The following is a 14,600-nucleotide window of genomic DNA, read 5'->3' on the forward strand; positions in this document are numbered from 1 at the left end:
GAACACCAGGTGTTCTAATTGAGCTCAGGCCCATGGGATCACCTGCTTCCATTGGTGTTGGGCTGTCCATCTGCAAGGCAGATGGGAAGCACAGGAGGAGCAGCCTCCTGCTCCTCTTCCCACGCTGCCCTCCCCTGCACAGCCCTGCTCACCGGGTTGCTGGTCTGGATTTGGTTTCCATGGCCATTTCAGGCTCATTCTGCCAGCAGTGCCTTGTTGACAAGCCACTTCAATCAGGTGGTTTGGTGCCAGCACCTGCAGTGGGGTCAGGAGTCAGCAAAGCAGTGGAAAAGCTTTGGGGAAGAGGAAGGGGAGATTTCCTGAATTTTTGGGAGCAAGACAGGCTCCATTTTGGGGCTGACTTATCTTTTTTTGAGGACAGGAACACCACTTGTTTTAAATGAGCGCAGACCCCCATGGCATGACCTGTTTCCATTGGTGTTGGGCTGTCCATCTGCAAGGCAGATGAGAAGCACAGGAGGAGCAGCCTCCTGCTCCTCTTCCCACGCTGCCCTCCCCTGCACAGCCCTGCTCACCGGGTTGCTGGTCTGGATTTGGTTTCCATGGCCATTTCAGGCTCATTCTGAGATCATCTGGTCCTTGTTGCCATCTTTCTGTTTCCCTATCTCTCTGTGTGTCTGCGTGGGAAAGGAGTTTTAGCTGGCATCCATTCCCATCGGCTGCTCCTGACCACCACAGCCTTCACTCCCTTGGTTACTGGGCAGAGAACTCTGACTGTCTCTGCCCTTGTGATCAGCATTCTGTCCTGCTGTGACACCAAATCTGCTCTGGAACCCATCCACCTCCAGCCCTGTTCTCTTTAGACATGGCTGTTTCAGCTGCATTGTGGTTCTTAGAACTTGTGGCTGCCCCTGTTTACATGACCATGTTTGTTAGCCGGGCTGGTTCTGGCCTGGGATGGGGCTGCTGCCTTCCACCATCCATGTAATGCAGAAAGCAATGAGTTGTTCTTAAATTTGTTCCCACTGGTACTTAGGCCATGTGATCATAAAAATCACAGCCATTGCCTTTCACCCATCTCCACCTGGAGGCAGACAGGAGGTGCTGAGAGGGAGGAGTAGTGCCCTATAGTACAGCAGGAGGAGGAGTGCTCCTTCCTTTCCAGAGTTTGTGCACACATCCTTGTAGAATGCCTTTTATTCCCATGGCTGAAAGGAGCATTCCTGACCTCGTGGTGCCCATGAGGCCTTGGAAACGTACCTCCCATTGCCAGGAACTCCTCTAAGCCCTTTGTGTTCTTCCCAGATTTGGCACAGTGCTGTGCCAGTGCCAATGTTGTGCCCTGTGAGAGTTGGTTGAATGCAACAGCAGATGGGGAGCAGTCCTAGAGTGTGTGGGAGATAACTTCCTGACATAGGTGGAGAAGGAGCCAACAAAGGGAAGCACAATCCTGGATCTGCTGTTTTTTAACAGAGAAGGTCTTGTGAGGGATGTAAAGGTTGGAGGCCATCTATATTTTGGTAATTTTTATGCTGCAAAGCATTGCAGATATACAAATGAGTATCTAATATTAGAAGTTACAGTACATACAAACAATCTATATGGTTTAAACTCTATTGATGACTGAGTTAAGAACAAATCCATAAAGAGTAATCATCTTGCATTTATCTATTACTTTGTGTGTGGCATTCAGATTGGTTTTGATTTCACTGGACAGAAGATTTGTCATTCATGAAAGAGTGCAACATAATTAAAATTTTACTAAGAAGCATGTTTAAAATTTAAACATTTTTGAACTAGGGCTGGAATTATACAGAACTTAGAGAAAATTTGAACACGAACATCTCAGCACTTCTCCTTCTACCTGTTCAACTGCAAGTATGGCTTGTGACACTATCAGCAGAGCAGCAGATTCTTGAAATGAACAAATTAATGTTTTACCGTTGCTCCTGCTGTGTTTCTCATGAACCATCTGTGCAGTAAAAAGACAAAAAAAAAATCCTTTTGTCACTTTCTTCTCAAGACTTCGGGATTTGCTGGTATTCCAAAAGTGATTTATTTGGTATTAGTATAAATAGATAAGGAAAAAAAATCCATTCCCTTTCCTAGTGTACTTTTATCTTTTCTTTGCCAGAAACCAGAATGCTGGATGGAAGTCAGAACAGTGTCAAATTTACCTGAAAATCTTCCAGTTCTTTGTCATCCTGTTAACAGATGATTTTCAAGCTTAGTTTGATTTTGTAAGAATAGCCTGCAACAACAGAGTGTTGGTTTTGCCAAGTTATTTCATTTACAATGAGCTTGAAAACAGCTTCCTAGATAAAAGCAACTTTCATTTTTGTATTTATATTACCTGAAACATGGGACATCACATAATTTGACCTACACACCTAGAGTATCAAGCAGGATGAGAGAAATACAGAAATGAATGTCATAACATTTTAAAATGTAATTCAGATTCCTAGCCCTCCCAAAAGATAATAGCTAAAAAACTTTAAAGAAGGGTAGGAAAGGGAGAACAGGACCATCAAAACAACATTCTCATACTACCATACTCCATCTAGAACATCCAGTAAAAGCAGCATCTCCAAATCTGAGAAGCAAGAAAAGAATTCTTTCTTTTTTTTTTTCAACTCGTAAGGATATTGGGAAAGACATACATGGTTACTTGTCATCAGACAAAATACTGTAGGAGAGAATCTTCACTGGTTTAATCAAGCTTTTTCCTTAACAAAGTATAACTATAATTTTCTAACAAAGGGTGAAAACTGCACTGTGCTAGCAAACATTGGCTTACTTGAACCATAATTATTTTAGAACACTCTTCGAAATATTTCCCAATGAGAATTATCACAACCTGAGGTTTTTCTCCTTAGAAACTTCTTGAACAGTTCTATATTTTTTTCTAAGCTAGAGGTAGTCTGTCCAAGCCATAATGATCTCAGGTGACACCATGCCAAATCCTTTCTTATTGTGTCTGAGGTGACATGACAGTACATTACAAAGTGAAGTACAAGTTGCCACCAATGTGACCTGATAAAACCTAAGAAGAATGTTTGGGTTTGTACATTATAGGTTTCTGTGACTTTTAGCCTTCTTCTAGATAAAAGTAAGATACTTTGGTCCAGTATTTTCATTCCTTGCTCTCCAAAGAATAATAGGATGACAAAGCACTCTCTGAAACTTATCTGAAAACCCAACTTTGTACATCACAACACCCACAAGATTTTTATAACAGGATTTAAATGCATACTAATGTGAAAGTATTTATGCTTGAAGCTTTGCATAAATCGATTGTAACTAGGAAGAGAAGGGGCTTTATTTTAAACCATAAAAGTATAACTATGATTTTTAATCTAATAAAGGCCTTTTTTCAAAAATAGCTCTTATCAATTGAAGGATGAGATCTTCCAACATTATCCAGCCCATTGAGCCTATAGGCATTAATGGAGCCATTTGAATGAGGTGACTATTTCAATATGAACAGCAGTGAAAGTATCAGGCCTTGGATTAACATAATAAAGCTGAGGAACACAAACTGTAGAAAAGCAATAGAATGATTTGGTCTTTATAAAATTTATGATTATAAAACCTGCTTGTGTTACCTCTTCAACTCTTATTTCTCAGCAGAGTTGCATCAGAAAATATATTTGGATTTTTTTTTTCTGACTTCATTCACACAGATTTCACACCATTTTAATGTCATATACTTTAATTGTATTATTTTTGTTTTTCCTCATTGTAGATAGTAAAACCTAAACACTTATTATCCCTCAAAATAAATTGCTCATTATTTTAACAGCTTCCTGCAGTCAGAGCTTCTCAGCATGTACCACATTTCTGTTTCTTAAGTTAGAAATGTAAAGCAGTTGGGGGTCTAGCTGATTTAACATCCAGATTTGCTTAGAGGAAATAAAGATGATTTTTTGTTTCTCTGTTCATTGATGATATGCAGCTATCATTGGAAGGACTTTTCAGGCTCCATTACTGAGAAGAATGATAAAAACTAAGCCCAAGACTCGAGCAAGGTAATCAGTTAAAAAAACTAGTTCCTTTGCTGAACAGCAGCCATCACAGCCCAGAGAGCATCTCTGAGCACCCAGACATCAGTTTCTGCTCAGTGCAGCCTTAGATATTAGAGGCACAAGTGAGCAGTCCAATCTGCAAAAGTACTTTACTTACTTTCAGCTCAAGGAATTTGATTTAATTACCAAATGCTTGGAAAGATTTTGAATTTTTAAAATTCTTCAGAAGTTTGAGAGCTGGAAGGTTAACTTCTCTAGTTACGTATATCAGAATCTTTTATCAAGTGTGAAAACAGATTCATAAATTTAAAAAAATATACAGAGGAAAAAGAAGGCCAAGATATTCATGGTATTCATGGAAATCAGTAAAAACTAAAAACCTCTGTTCCTAACTATTTTTCTGGGAAACCTGAAGATAAAAAAAAGTACGCACACATAATACACCTACATATCGTTTCAAAATTTAAAGTAAGATTTTACACAATTTCATCAAAACATAATAATTTAGCTTATTAAATGTGGTATTTCTGTTGCATTAAAATCCTGAGAAAGATAATGGATTTTTTTGGACATCTGGCCTATAAAATATCTACTTTCTAATAACAAAGACTTAAAAAAAAATCAGAACGTTTTTGAATTTCATAGTAAGTTCCTGTGTAAACACTTCTTCTAGAAGAATGCTTTCACGAATCTAGAACAAATCCTAGATTGAATAAGAGTGAATGTCCCACTTTCTACAATTGGAGGTCTGTATTCTTCCTCATTGTTTAAAGTGAGCATGGGTTCAGCTATCCTTTCAGTCTTGTATTCAAGGACTAAAGCAGCTTTGTTATCCTGAATTCCCTGTGAGCCTGTAGTGAAAGACAGGCAGCTCCCAAGGGTGACCCAGGTAATTACAGAAGGAATCTGAAGCTGTGAGGTTTTTAATGCTTATACCTGTAGTGGAGTGGGATTAATCTGGGCCAGATATCCCACAGGAGGATGCATTATGAAATAATTACACTAGAACATATCCATAAATTCCAGTTACCAGAAAACTTTCTTGTGAAGATCTTTTGGTAATAAATGAACTTTTAACAGAATAACTAATGAATAAAGGTTTCAGGACTTGATTTTATCCAGCAGTGACTATTTGAAGATGGAGAAAAGCATGAAACAAACAAAAATATCTTTGTTCTTTATCTGTCTTGGCAATTCGCTGTCAGTATGAAAAGCTACGTAATGGATCTAAGCATTGTAGGGACTCTTTCCAAAAGATCTCTGGATATTAAATAAATGTGATCGAATAGTATTGAATTGAAATAGCTTTTTCTACCCACAGATCGTGAAGCATATATATATCCTTTTTTTTTTTCCACCTGCAGGCCCTTCACTAGAAGAACTGGTATAGAAGAGAATTGAATAAATCTAACAAAGAAATAAGATTATCACATCTTAATTTTTTTCAAGGGATGTTAAGAGCTCATTTTGCTGAACATTTAGTACTTTTGATTTAGTCTTTCACTGACATCTCTCTGTAAGCCAAAGGCAGGATGAGGAAGTACCTCAGTGTTTAATGCCATTACGGCTTCTTTGTTCCATTTGACAGCAGGATAAGTATAGTTTTGTGTGTGCAAACTGTATCCATACTTTGCATACAGTGCATTGGTACATTGAAGCTGCAGTAGATATTACCATATATATTGTTAATGGATATACCCATAAAGAAAGGAAGTTAAGGGAGGAATCTTACGTACTAGACTAAAAATCAACCCTGCTACCCAGCTATTAATTTGCTCTCTGGCTTCTGCTTGTACTTTGCAGCCAGCAGTTTGCTCTAGGGATGGCCTGAAAAGAGCCATAGCATAAGTTTTGGCTTCCTCCATAGTACACAGTAATTATCATAATTTCTACCTCATATAGCACAACATCATAAACTCAAACAACCACATTCATAAAATACCATGGACAAAGCTTGTTTCAAAACTACTTGATTGGTGTAAAATCTTAACTTCCACTAATCTCTGAAACTGTCTTCACAGAAGACAACCTTGAATCAGTCATATCTATTTAATCTTGGGTTTGGCCTAGATTCATGAAAGCAGTCTTCTAGAAGAAGTGTTCACACAGAAACTTATGAAATTCAGAAACATTCTAGCTTCTGATACGGATCTGCATGACTGCTATAAACTAAAGGATAAATCATACACTTGTACAGACTATGTGAGAGTACTGGAATAAAACAGAAAACTGCTGGCTTTCCTGGAAGTCTTATCTATCTTCTACCAATTGAGCTTGAAGTATTTGATTCCAGTTCTGAAAAGGGGGAATGGCTACTCTGAAACCAAAATGAAACAGGCAGATGGCTCCAGGGGCCTGATTTTAAACACAGATAGGTTTTGCCAGCCAAACCAAGTTGAAGCAAACAGTTGAACTCAAACTGACAACTCCCATCACAGTAACTAAGTTTTGTGAGTTAATCATGCGGTATTTTGAAAAATCACTGATGAAACTTTTCAGAGGTGGATTCTCAGACATTTATTAGGGGGTATCTAATGGAGAGGATATAATAAGTGCTCAACAAAGTACAGCGTCTGCTGGCAGTTCCATTTAAAACTGAAGCATTTATAAAAGTCACTCCTGAGCAAGTGTCATGATTTCCAAAGGAAAAGGCTACTTTGTGTTAAACAGCCTACATAGGCATGCGGGAGGAGAGTGTGATCACAGATGCCAGAGGGATACCAGCACACTCTACAAGAAAGAGGTTAAGCACTCAGGAGAGAAACAAGTAAGTACTACCAGACTGATGACATTAGCATATTAATTTTCTCACTTAGGAAAGATAATTGAAAGATGTACCCAAAGGCATTTAACTTTGAATCTGCCTTGTTAGGTTTTTATTTTATTTATAGATAAGATTGTTGAGAGGAACAATTATTATTCCCATAAACTTATTGTTTTCCCCGACATAATACAGGATGTAAATCATAACACTTACCAGAAAATTTATGGCATAAAATACCCTTCTATAAATTGTTTCCTGGGGTCTTTAGAAACAAGGCCTTAACAAATCCTAGCTAAATGTTTTAAATCTCAAGGGAAAAGATTAAAGTAATCCAAGGAAGTGTGCACTGTTTTTTTTTATATGGGAAATTCTATCTCTCAGCACAGACAAGAATACAGCATTCATAAAGCAGAACAATAAAGCAAAATAGCAAACTGAAGAATCCAGTATGAGAAACAGTTGACTAGCTTCAACTTTCTAGAAATGCCAGAGATCATGCAGAGATTCTCATTAAGAGAGGCAGGTGATTGTAACAGAACAATCTTTACATCCCCCTTCTGGTTTGTTTTTGAGTATTCAGCATTATAACCATGGATTAAATAACCTGAAACTGCAGAAAAGCTGCATAGTTTTCAGATTAAGATAGGTAGAGGTGAAGAATACCATTTCCCTTGGCAGAACAAAAGTTTTGAAAAGTATCTATTTCATAAAAAGAAGGGAAGTTGAAGTCTCCTAGAAGAACAAGGGGGAGAGACCTTGAGACCTCACCCAGGTGTTTATAGTGTCTTGCCCACCTACTCATCCTGGTTGGGTGGCCTGTAGCAGATTCCCATGATAACATCAGTCTTATTGGCCTTCACTTTAATTCTGACTCATAAGCTCTCAATCCCCTCATCACCATCATTAATTTCCACACATTCGCATTCTTTCTTAGCACAGAGGGCTTCACCACTGCTTTTCCTGCCTAGCCTGTCTCTTGAAAAGTCAGTAGCCGTCCATCACAGCACTCCAGCTGTGCAAGTTATTCCACCATATTTCCATGATGGCAACTATATCATAGCTTTCCACACAACTTCCTCCAGCACCTAAGCTGCACCTGAGCAGTAGCCCTAAATACCCTCATGACCGCATACAGGTGTTTCCGTAGCCTCACACCTCGTGTTCTTCCTACAAAAGGATGAGTCGTCCTCCTCCTTCACCAAGACCAATACCTCCTTTAAAGCTCTACCAATAATCCTTCACAACTCCCGTTTTAAGACCCCTTACCACCGATCCACCGATGGGAGAAGCTACTCCCATCCACGGCAAAGCAGCGGACTCACCACCACTATTCGGGTTGAGGCTGATCTGCCCTGCTGCCAGTAGTGCTGGCTCTGCCCTTACCCCGTTACCAGCCCGTTAACAGCTGTCCCCGCACTTAGCACTCTCTTCACACTAATAACAACCTTTACGGTTTCTCCTCGTTGAAACCCATGTGATTTACACACCTTGACTCCTCCTCTCCGTCTCTGATGGGCAGCGATGCATCGTTGCTTTTCCCAGGCAGGGGCTGTGTGGATGCAGAGCCGTTGCCCAGGCAACGCCCACGCCACGTCAGCCGCGTCAACCGCCCTCACGAGACCCGCCGGGCTGCTCTGTTAATCTCAGGGTTCTCTGGATGAAGGAGCCGACCAAAACACACCTGTACCTCGTTATCAGTCGCTGCGGTTCTGGCCGGGACAGCTCCGAAGCTACTAAAATCGGCGATCAAGGGCTAAGCATGGCGATCAAGGGCTTCTTCAGCGCTTGCGCCCGTTTAAATCTCCCGCCATTGCCCAGGAGACGCCAACGCCGCTGCTCTGTTACCTCGGCGATCACTGGTATCCTTTGGAAGGACGGTTTATAGTTTCCTCCAAAATGAGGGGGGGAGGAGGGAAAATCACTGAAAATTACTGTGCTCTCAGAAAGATAAAAAGAAAATTGAATGGGCATCAGCAGCCAGTCTTGAAAGTATCAGTAATTTAAAAATCCACCAACATCAGTGTTTGAGGAGGCTGCCAAGGCACAAATTCGTTTGATGAAACAAATACTTTATACAGCTTGATAGCTAGACTTGTAACAGCACTGACAATCCAAGGACCGAAACATGAAGGAATGAGATAGATATTATATGGCACTTAATAAAACTTAACAGAACTAAAACACACTTCCCTCCTTGGTTGCTTAACAGGATTACGAACTCCCTCAGATTTTTTCTACGGCACATGATGTGCTTCTTATCCTGAACTGGGGACCAGAATCTGCCAAGGCTTTCCTTCTGTGAATGCATGTTGTAATAGGAAATAAGACTAGACCAAAAGCATTGGCTGCTGATGCATTTCTGAAAAGCAAACCAGGTGAAGTAATTGGGGCGAGTTGGGGCTGAGCCTCATCTCATCTGAAACAACAGCAGGTTTAAAACTTCCAGACAACTCAGACAGTGAAACTCTTCACTGGTATTTGAGACTCTGGTACTTAGATGCTCGACTGCTGTACATTGATCGCAAAAGGAATCAAAGTTAGTGCTAAACTTGGCGTCAGGAAGTTTATTCTAATTTTTCCCCACCTCAGATTTGTTTGCGCATTGGGATCTCCCTCCTAACCTGTTAGGTCTCAGGTGGCACTGCAGTTTCTTGTGCTGACCCTTCAGCACCTCACAGCTTAGTCTTCTGAAGTCTGAAATGGCGTTCAGTTCTCAGGGATGATGCACTGTTGTTTACACAGGGCAAGACTGAATAGTGATACATATGAAAATGGTCTCTGATACGCCTGTCACCTCAGCCTTCAGGAGGTCCTGCAGTCTCTACTAGCGTGGATAAAGGAACACGACGAACACACACTCAAGAGGGTTAAAACTTTCAGAGGCTTGAAACTCTTAACACCCGGCTACTTTATGCAAATTTTTATTCCAGTTCTTAATGAAGAATACTTGTTCACACTTTCAAGAAATGTGGACAGAACAAAACTCCTGAAAAAATACTTGTTCTATTCCTCATTTTTATTCTGGAGAAGATTTTATCTCTGCTGTCACCACCATGTGGGCCATAGAGTAAATCTGGTTAACAGGAATGTAGACTAGGTCAGAACATCGAAGAAATGGTCTATTTTCATATTTAACTCCAAACTCATTCCCAGGAGTAATTTCAGGTATAGAAAAAAACAGGGCAAGGTAAGATTTCAAATGTGTTTCAAATTATTTGAATAAATGTAAAGATATAGATTTAGTAGACTGACAGAGTAAATTACTCTTTTCTCAGTCTCAGTATGCAATGTCCATTGTTCTCAGTAATGACTGTTAATGGATATTTTTCAAGTCTTTGACCCAAGAGTTTAACATTTGGGTTTGTCTGGCACTAGAAGATGCCTCTTCTTCAGTCTTTGTACTTTGCAAATTCTTTTATTTACTCCTGCATTCCAGACTGTCTGTAGACATACTGCAGTAACAACCACACTTGCATAAATGGACTATGTACAGAAGAGTGTACCAGAGTGTGTTTTGTTCAGATTTGTAAGCCAGATTTATTTTCTTAGACTAAATATTGGTACATTCTGGTTCCACTCAGAAGCTTCAGTCATTTGTAGCCAAATGATTTGCACGGGGATCACAGAAAGCTATTCAAACACAGCTTTATAGTTTAAATGATTTTGTGTGAGTATTGCAAAGCAGACAAACACAAAACATAGTTTCTTTTTTCAAACCTGTTCCTAGTACATCTCTGATGTGTGTGTTTTCTTTTCAACAGCAAAGTCCAGCTACTTATTATCTTATTGGTTGTCATTCATATTTGCTTACTGGAAATGGCAAATACTGCTATGCTATTTCTCCATAGAGATATCTTAGCAGGTTTTGTGAAGAACAAACAAAAAACACAACAACAACAACTTTCCAGAGACAAATGACTTAGTTCCTACAGCTCTTAGAAGTTGGTCAGCCTTTGCCTGCAGAAAGATTAAAGGAAATGCATCTTCCTCTGAGTAACAACTGAGAAGGGAAGTAATCTATCTCTTAGAAGTAAAATGTTACCTAAGCTATGGATCAGTCTCAGACAAGAGCTTGAATGGGGGATTCAAGATGCTTCTTGGTAGGAATTTGATAGATTTTACATCAGTGACCAAACAATTTATTTTCTGTCAGCCAAAACAGTATTTGTAAACTGTACTGCCTGTTGACTGATGATGCCAAGGGCAAACAATGAACAGAGAGTAAGAGAAGAGATGAAAAGAAGCTCTGCTGGCATAATGAGGAGAAACAGTCCTTCATCATCCTCTCAGGGCTTCTGCTCTGTGGGTTATAAATCATTGTCGTCTGCCTCACAGCTTGGGATAAGCAATGCAATAAATTCATTAAAATAAAGCATTCACAGTGCTGCATGTATTTTTATGTGGTAACAGGTTAGTTTTTCTGACACTTTTACAGAAATGCCCATCATTTTTTGTTGTTGAATGGAGTTTATCTGTGCAGATATAAACCTAGCCATGTTCATGATACATGTTAATATCTAAGCAACAATAAGTGAGAAGCACACTTTATTTGATAGTGTTTCATTTTGAACTAAATGGTGCTTTTTCATTGCCTTTATTCCAGGCTCAAGACAGAAGCACTCTACCGGGTCTCATTTCCTCTTGAATAATTTAAAACAAATGAAGATTAGTTTATGATTTGCTGCAGTCTGAACCTATCAAACTGAGTTTTAATAAGAGAGTTAGTGAATTCAGACGTCTGTTTGGCAATCAGGAAACTATTACAAAACATAAAGAAACTGTAAAAAAAGGCTATGGAACTAAAATCTCTGGCATTTAGGAAAGCATTACCCTTTGATGGGGTGTATATTACACCATTACTCTTTATATATTTACACCTGCTAATGAATGATATTTCTTAATCATTTATGAAAATGACTAGCTTTTCATCAAATGCAATTACATACTTTCCTGTCTATCTATAAGGCCACAATTAGCATGGGCCAGATCTTCTAAGGGTAATGGAGATAATATTTACATGCATTTCAGTTCTACGTGTGACCTACAGGATTGGACTTTTGTTGTTATGAAGAAAAACAAAACTAAGGTTTTAAAGTAATACAGAAAATTGAGTTAGAGGCTTAATTTTAGCAAAAAAAAAAAACACAATTTTTACCCACTACTTTAGTGGTAAACTGAACTTTTAAAAGACATTCTGTTCCTAGTTAGATCTGTGAGGAGATCTGTGTTTAATTAAACCAGAACACATATAATGAAGGTTTAATTGATTCTACATCCCCTTCTGTTAAAAACCACTATTTGCCCATACATCACTCTTTTTTTTTCCTAAACCTTTCTAAAGAGTGAATACAGCAGAAAGTAAAAGTTTGTAAAGGGTGGATTAATTTTAAACATTTACTTCATCTTCTTTCTGCTGTAAGGTCTTCTAGACTTTGGCTTCTCACAAATCAAATACTCAGGTTTCCTCTATTATTTTACATTATTTTTATAACATATCATCATTTCAGATCTTGTATTTCAATGCTGTTAGACTTCCTCACCACCACACAAAGCTTCAACAATAACTATTTTTTTCTTGTTGATGCTTTATAATCTTTCCTTTCTAACACAAATTTTGCTATTTTTACAATTTCAGTTTCAGAACACCCACAAATAGACTCCCATCTCTTAGCCATTGCTAAAGTCTCACCATTATTATTAAAATACAGTATGTCAGTACAAGAAGCAAAATGATTCATCACTTCATACTCTGAGTGTTTTCTTAAACTGAAAAGCAAATCTGGTCTAAGAGAGTATTGCATACTCATGATCATGAACAGACTTCTTTTTGTATTATAAATTAATTTTTAAAGGCAGAAGTCAGTTACTTCCCCAGCAATATTGTTCATGCATTCAAAAACCAGTCTGTAAGCGTAAAGATGTTTCAATGAAAATTGTCTAGATATTAAATTTGCTTTATATTGCAATGTGGTTTACATATCCCTCAAGCAAACCTAAAATCAACATCTATAGAAAAATTTCTCAGAAATGTACTCTCATCGATATATATTTAATATATATTTATTATTTCGTATTTCATAAGTGCATGAAGGAAGTAAAAATTAAGAACATATTCTTTTCATGCTATAGCTTTCTTGTTATATATAGTTTCAAAGGAAAAACACAAGCAACTTAGCGTGCTGTGTCATGAATCATAAACACTGATTAAACAACCTCAGAATTTTACTCTGCCACTAAGCAGTCATGATAATAATTCAATTTAAATTTAAAAAGTGTGATGATTTAATTAGTGCTTTCATGAGAAAAAGCATAATTAAATTGCTTCTAATGGAGGAATTGAGAAAAAGTTGAAATAAAGCTTTAAAAATCTGCTACCATAACCCCACAGCTAATGGAAAACAAATTACGTTGTTCAGAATATTTCATCAGCATTACTACTTCCCACCATGAACATCCTTTAAAGTCCCATTTCTAAAAATCTCTGCAAATGCATGTTGAAACATTCATGAATTTAGGCTTCAAGAGCACACAGTGCAGACAAAATGTGCCAAGTCATCCAATGTTTTCAGAGGGTTAGATGGGAAAGACTCAATCACTCAGAAGTAAGGAAATTTTTACTGCATACTTTCCATTCAGGCAACTAATTTCTAATTTGTTATTTCATTTTTATTTTAATTGTTTCAACTTCAGTTGAAACAACTTTGTTAACTACTAATGCTACATGTCAGATAATCTGTGATCCCAGAGGACTCAAAAGTTCCAGTGCAGGCATCTGCCCTGAAAAACATCTGAATACTATATATCAGGCACTGCAAAGTCTGGCCATTTACACAGGGAAGGCTTCCCACCTCTGAATCTGACTTATAGAAACACTCAGCAAAGATAAAGTTGTACGCAGTATGGGATATTTCTATAACAATCTCCTTCACCAGCTAAACACTGTTTAATCCAGGGATAAGTGTTTGCCAAGAGACTGGCAGTCACAAAACAATTATAATCACTTCAGGAAAAAGGACAAGATTTTCAAATAGTTACATACAAAACATTTGCTTCCTCAAGACTATGGAAGTTTGGGAGAATCAATAGGAAGAAAAATTGTAAAGAGAAAAATGTGTGTGAAGCTGAATATAAGCTATTTATCCTGTGATATCCTGATCTAATCAGACATCATACCGTAACCAAGAAATGAAAGTGTTCAGAGACCAAGAGTAGCTTGGTGCAAGCATCGTGGTTGAGAGGCATCTGAGGCTGACACAGTGGTTATGCTCTCAACTCCTAAGAGAAGCCATAGCCATTGTCCGTGGCTATCTTGCCTGTTGTTCCTGCCCAAAGTAACTGATTCTCCAGTAGTTTCTTCCCCTCTCGACAGCTCCACTTCTAAAGCTGGCCACCTGAGACAGCCTTTACTGTAGCACAAGAAGCACAGACCAGTTTCTGAATCTTCTCACCAGGGATGAGATTTTTGAGTCCATCAGAAATATTACATTTAGTTTTCTATCTAATAGCTTGCTCCCCAATTACATCTCTGACAAAGAGATTTTCAGTCTTTCTAACATCAAGCAAAGCAAAACAAAACACAACAAGAACAAAAAAAATCAAACAGGTGAGTAACTTGATGTGATATAAATTTTAAAAATTACACATTCCCAAGTACAAGGAGCACGTTTCGCACTTATTGAGCACATTCAGCCATAATTGAGCACATTCAGAAGGAATACTTCAAGGTATCTGACTTTAGAGGATCCAGAGTGCATTCTTACCTACATTTTATTCCAGCTATCATCTTTAAGTGCATTTTGCAAGCATTTCTGACCTCACAAATAAGACTATAAGAACGCTTCTGTTTGAAA

General features: G+C 38.4%; 1 long non-coding RNA gene across 2 annotated transcripts in view; it reads right to left on the reverse strand.

The window, feature by feature from the left end:
- Positions 1–11,879, reverse strand: part of LOC109367134 — a 17,200-nt gene extending 5,321 nt beyond the window's left edge. Inside the window, exons 1-4 of one of the 2 annotated variants that reach the window (XR_002113884.2) lie at positions 8,238–11,387; positions 2,139–2,212; positions 1,222–1,933; positions 537–638 (exon numbers count right to left, since the gene is read on the reverse strand). This is a non-coding gene — a long non-coding RNA (uncharacterized LOC109367134). Of the gene's footprint in view, positions 1–536; positions 1,934–2,138; positions 2,213–8,237 lie in introns of both variants that reach the window. The other variant, XR_002113883.2, reaches the window with a different exon arrangement.
- Between the last annotated feature and the right edge of the window lie 2,721 nt (positions 11,880–14,600).

Source organism: Meleagris gallopavo, chromosome 4, assembly GCF_000146605.3.
Source record: "Meleagris gallopavo isolate NT-WF06-2002-E0010 breed Aviagen turkey brand Nicholas breeding stock chromosome 4, Turkey_5.1, whole genome shotgun sequence".
Taxonomy (NCBI): domain Eukaryota; kingdom Metazoa; phylum Chordata; class Aves; order Galliformes; family Phasianidae; genus Meleagris; species Meleagris gallopavo.